The sequence below is a fragment of the Pygoscelis adeliae genome, unplaced genomic scaffold, assembly GCF_000699105.1.
Source record: "Pygoscelis adeliae isolate BGI_AS28 unplaced genomic scaffold, ASM69910v1 Scaffold514, whole genome shotgun sequence".
NCBI classification, from domain to species: domain Eukaryota; kingdom Metazoa; phylum Chordata; class Aves; order Sphenisciformes; family Spheniscidae; genus Pygoscelis; species Pygoscelis adeliae.
Window position 1 is genome coordinate 353326 of NW_008824594.1, and position 5884 is coordinate 359209.

At 47.5% G+C, this 5884-nt stretch overlaps 1 protein-coding gene across 1 annotated transcript in view; it reads left to right on the forward strand.

Annotated features, from left to right (window-relative positions):
- Positions 1-809: 809 nt before the first annotated feature.
- CYSTM1 (cysteine-rich transmembrane module containing 1) overlaps positions 810-5884 on the forward strand; it is a 30188-nt gene continuing 25113 nt past the window's right edge. The window contains exon 1 of the mRNA XM_009322286.1: positions 810-895. The gene's annotated coding sequence lies outside the window, so the exon portion shown is untranslated. The remainder of the gene's footprint in view (positions 896-5884) is intronic.

Genomic DNA, 5884 nt, shown 5'->3' on the forward strand with positions numbered 1-5884 from the left:
GCGGGGCCCTTGTTGCGGGGAACGTGCTGGTCAGGGTTGCCGCTCTGAGGAGGGCGAGGGGGAAGACGTCTCGGGGTGAAGAGGGGGACCCGTCCTGCCTCTGTGAGGCCAGCTGTGGGGCGGCCGCTCCGGTGGCAGGGGTCCCCGAGGTGTCGGGTCAGGTGGACGCTGTTGTGGAGCGGGAGGGTGGGTCAGCGGTGAAGCCCCCCAGGCAGGCCTGGGCCACCCTGCTGCTGACCTGGGGGCGTCTCTCCCTGTCTGCCAGCTCTGACGATGTCTGTGTTTTCAAAAAGTTGCTTTAAACTCTTTCACGCTTTCCTTGCAGGGAGCGAGGTGGCTGTGGGGTGCTGGGGGGTTTTACAGTCCTGCCCTGCGGGTCGGGGAGGGCAGCGCTGCTTGGCTGCAACTGTCCATGCAGCACGGGGGAGGAAGAGGAAGGCAGGCATCTGCACTCAAAGCAGACGGGCATGTTTAATGCTAATGGGCTTATTTAGTGTAGAGCGAGAGGTACGCTAGCACTCTCTGAGTAAAAATAATAATGCTGCATCGTGTGTTCAAAAGCCATTATAGTTGTCCTGGATTTATATTTCCTGTTCCTATAGCTGTTGGGGACCTCATTTGGATAATTAAATGTCATGGTGAAATAGGAGAATAAGTAAGAGGAGGAGAGTACTCGCCTCCCTTCCTCTGCCACACGGAACTGGCAGCCCCTTCTGATAGCAGCGGGGAGACCCTCTCTGTCCAGGGCAGCACCAAGATCTGTCCCAGTCATCCCAGATTCATGTTTAGCTCTATCTGAAAGGAAAAAAAAAAACAGTGCTCTTTGCTTTTGGTGCTTTCACCTTTGCTACGAGACCTGTGTGAGCAGAAGGTTCATCCTGAGTGTCTAAGTAGGGTAAGTGTGGGTAAGGTAGTAAGTGTGGGTGAGTTAAAATGACTGTGTGGAGCAGCTGCCTCCTCCTCTGTGCTATGGTAAATACAGTGATGAGATACAAGGTGTGGGAAGTGCTGCTGTGCCAGAAAACAGGTATTTTTCTTTCAACTGCATCAGTTGCTTTAATAAAAAGACTGACTCTTCCTAGAAACACTGGTGATAAGAATACTATTATTATATCAGATAGACTGAGGAGGAGGCAGAAAATGCTGAAACTTGATATATTTTAGTGGTCATATTTCAGTGCTTTTTGGGTGTGGGCAGGAATTAGCGTGCATGTTGGATAATAATCTTCTGCACTGCACAGAATAGTGTTTTTACCAAGTACTGAAACTTCTTCAGCACTAAGTCTGTTACACTGTGCCTCTTATTCATGTGCTATAAAGGCCATCTTTGTTAAAATACTGATTTGTCATTCCCCTAACGGTTTGAGAGCAGTAACTGATAATCTGCAGAGGCTGAAGAGGAGAAGAGAATGTCCTGTAAATGAGTGGCTCCGACATGGGTGGGGGGCTCTGACGTGGGCAGAGCAGACGCTGTGAGGTGGCACTCTGCTGTCATTTGGAGGAGAGAGCTTCGGTGGTTTGCTGCCCTGTGTCCCCCCAGGTCCATATTACTTTTAAAATTGGCAGTGGCTTGCTGCTCAAAAAACCAGAGGTGTTCCTGTAAGCGTAAGCAGCGATGTTCCTGCTCGTAGCGTTGCGGTGGGATGATGGAGAATTACCTGGAGGGCTGTGTTTATGGTAAACAGAGGAGCTGCCTCTTTTCAGGGTAGTTCTGTGCATGGTCAGAGTAATATGTTACTTAATTGTTTCTAGGAGGGCAGAACAAGCTTGTGTAACTCTGGATTTTCAACAAACAGGTCTGCATTTCTCCTGTCACCTGTTCGTGATCCCCCTGTGGCGTGGCTGTAGGCTTAGCAGGGGGCCGTGAAAACTTCTAGTGGGAGCTGAGGACTTGAATGAGCAGGGTTCAAATGCCTGCCTTCGATATTGATGTTTTCTGCTCTCTCGGTTGTGTATTGTGTCCTTCTCAACTTCCTGTTTCTGAACTGAAACCGTGTGGCTCAATGAGTAGAAAATAGCACTCCGTCATTTTTGGGAATAGGGGAACATAGCAAGAAGCCTGAGTCATTTAAGCCGACGGTCGGTGTTGCCAGGTCTGGCATCCTGCCGGCTGCAGCTTGGCTTCCCACAAGGCAGCCTGGGAGCCTCCGAGGCTGCTCACCCCGGGATGGGAGAGCTTGCCTTCCTCCAGACTTCGGGATGAAGCGCTTGGACTCGCACCCGTGCTGCGGGGCAGGCACATGCTGTGCCGCACTCCGCAGTCCTATCCCAGGGAGTGTTTCCCAGCCGGGACCCAGTTGTGTGGAAACGCGTGTGCGCGTTCCTGCTGCCACCGCACTGCTTTCTTGGAGAGGGAGCTGTGCTGTGCTTCAGTGCCTGCCCACAGCCCGTCAGGGTTGCAGGGGTGCTTTGGGGAATGCACCTACTTGGAAATGTCTGGTCTATTGTATTCCTTACTCCAGGCACCACCACTACTAAACAAAAGCTGCTTTCTTTCACTTGCATATCAGAAAGACATATTTCTACATTAGTGCTATAATGCATTGTTGTGGCTTTATTTGGTCTCACGAGTTATTGAGGGCAGTGCCCTGAACTGTAATAGCTTCTCTTCAACCTCTGACAGAGTAAGGCAAAGGCTTTCTTGGTTTCGTGACAACTGGTATGAGAGCTGCTTGCTTGTGCCCTGTGACAAGCAGCCATTAAAAGATTCTTGCATATGCCCTACAGGCAAAGTAAAGCATCGTGTTACAACTGCGTGTAGGATGTGGAAAAGCAGAAAAAGTGAGGAAACGTGAGGAAAAAAAATCTGTCTCATTCCACTTTCCAGCCTGTCACAAAATATCTTTCTGAGTGATGAGATCTTAGCTGCAGAAAATGCATGTATTTCTGTCTGCATACACTGACTTTGCTGTGTCTTAGAAGCTGTATGCTGCCCTTCAGTGTGTCTCCTGCTTGCGATGGTAGAAAATCATCATGCAGTCCGGGTAGTATCTTCCAGTAAATCCGTCAGTGTATCAGAGCTGGGGAGATTATCGTGAAAGGCTACTGCTGTTTCATTGCTGGGATGCTGCCAGAACACCATCTGAATAACACATACGAATGTATTAGCTGTGCTTATTAATTTTCTTGCCAGTCATAATGTTTGTTTCACATTCCCTTCTCAGTTGGACCAACAAAGCTTCTTTCTGTTACAAACTATTATTTGCAGGGTCTAGTTTAACTTGACAATCAGATGTTTTCATTGATTTTTGGTTTTGGTATTTGTTGCACCTTAAAACTATCTTAGTACATCCCTTTAAGAACAAAATATATTTATGTATTCCTGGAACTATCTAATGTAGCTCATTATACAAAGACTTGAACAAGAGTGGTGCACGCAAAAGCATTCAGAACCTGAAACCAGGGTGTTAGTGCCCATATCTGCAGTGATTTCTGTGTAAAGGACTTTGTTCATTACTTCGTTTTGCCACAGGCACTTCTGTAACTGGGCAGGGTCTCAGCTGGTGTGTCAGCAGCAAGTGCCTTGGTTTATAACGCTAGAGGGGCTGTGCTGTGGTACTTCCCAGCATCATAATTGTTAGTCTCTGGTGTTAAATCGTATGTTCTTAAAACCTTTCATCAGATGTCTGAAAAACTTGAAAATTTTTCCCTGTAAGGGTGCAGTTGATGTAATAACAGTAGCAGAGCATTGGATTTGATTTTTTTCACTAACACTTTTATTGTAGGACCTACACAGGCAGCTCTTTCAGCTTCAGACTTTTCTTCTGCCGTGCAGAACATGTAGGTGGACAGCATATTGCAAGCAGGAAAACTAGGCAATGGGTTATGAGTAGTATTTCTGAAGAGGTTTTGTATGTTCGTAACGATTGACGAGACATTGAGGCTTGTCTGCAGAAGGAAAATCCTGGCATTCAAACCTGTGTGGGCATGAGGCTGCGTTGTTAGAGTGTCCTGTGGAGACAGAGCAACAAGGACAGATCCTGTGACTGCGAAGCTCTACAAAGGGTGTCGCGTCTGAGGCAAATACTGTCAACATGACTACAGGCCCTTTAGAGTTGATTAAAACCCTGGTTTTTGAAACTAAAATCACCTGGAAACATGCGTATCGATCATGGTTTTGCCAAGAAGGCAGGACAGACAATGGAACTGGAGAGGTGGGACAGTTCGTAGGGACGCTAGTGTCAGCCTCGCACATCCGATGCGCTCTCCATTTGCACAGACGGGCCTCCAGAGGGCTTGGAGGGTGCTGGGAGGAGGGAATACCCGGCTCAGGTTAAATGCCTGTTCATCCAAACCACTGCTGTTCACTCCGTGGAGCTGCCTGATCTGGTGGCTTCAGCCACTCAGAACAGAAGCTGGGTTTTTTTGTGCAGGAAATGCCTGGCAGCCACTCGAATAAAGGTGAGGAAATGCACATCTTCCTCGTGACCGTGGAGTATCCCATAGCCCCAGAGGCCTCTTAAGGAAATGGGTTTGAACAAAACAGCGTTTTCTAGCTTTTCCTTTGATAGCACAAAGCTGGGCTTTTCACTGCTGCCTAGACTTGCATTTTGGGCAGTAACACAGTTTTGAGCAGCTTTTGTCAGAAAAGGTGGGTGCAGTTCTCCTTCAGCTATTACTCTAGGCTGACGGTGCTGCCGGGTGAAGTGGGTGGGCAAACCTGGGAGGAGGCTTTTCCTGGAAGCGAACCGAGCAAGAAGGGAATCTCTTACAATTTATCCTTAACGTACCTTTCATGCAATCACTAAATAGAGAAGCTGGTAAGAGGGAAACATAGAACTGGTGCCATTTAAAAGCCACTTGTGCTTTTTTTCATTTGGATACTGTTCATATGAAATGTAATTTAAATTCTAGGCTGGTTGCCAGGAGCTGGATTGTTGATGTTAAATGTACTTTCCATTAGAGCTCTGTATTGGAAAACTACTTCCTAGCGCTGCAGGCATTGGAAGGGGTGGGTTACATCAGGGTGCCCCGGTTGCCTTTCTCAGGATCTGTGCCTCACTGTGCCCTCCATCTTCATCTGTGCAAAGGCCAGCTGAATCAGTATCTGATGTGCCCAAAATGCAATTCCTCCTGACTAGAGCAGCATATGAGGTGCGGTGCTTGTTCTGCTGTCCTAAAAACAAAAAACTTTTTGCCTTTAAATTCATAAAGTCTGCTAATTGGGTTTTTTGGGGGGGAGGTTGTCTAGGTGTTCCAGACTGCTGATCTGCTTTGTTTTTTTTTAACTTATTAATCCCCCATTTGTTTTCAGAGGGCTGTTTCTTGCACTGTTCCCTATGCAACAGAAGATGTTTAACCCTGTTTCAGTACCCAGGTTAGATTGTCATCTCCCCCCACATACACAGCTTTTTATTTAATTGACTCACTTGCATAGGAGATTGCATTTGAAGGATCTGACTTGCAGGCAGCTGTCTGCAGGGATTCGTATTTCTTTGCAGGTGGATTAGCAGCTGTGAACACCTACTGCGTAAAAATGCAGATGGTTCTTCTATGCATGCTCTTTTCAATTTTGCCAAGATAACAAGGTGTCATCCGTGCCAACAGGTACAAGCAGATTCATACTGGTCTCCAGTCACTCTGAAGGCCAGAATTAGGCTGACCCCAGAAGAGATGCTTGGGAGTGCTAGCCTTGTAATTGGCCTTTTGGAGGAGGGAAAAGGGTGAAACTGGGTCTTCTTGGCAGGGTGTGAAGACTCTTTTTTTGGGAACCCCTCGTGCTAACAGAAGAGCTTTCCTTCCATCACGCTTTCCCTTGTTCTCTTGATTCGTGGTTGTTTTCCTGCATCGTGTTATCTTCTGACCAAAAGTCCTACCTGTTCAGGCCCTCATGCTGTGCTGCAGGGCTGCTCTTGCAAAGTGAGATGGCGGTCAGATATCTAAA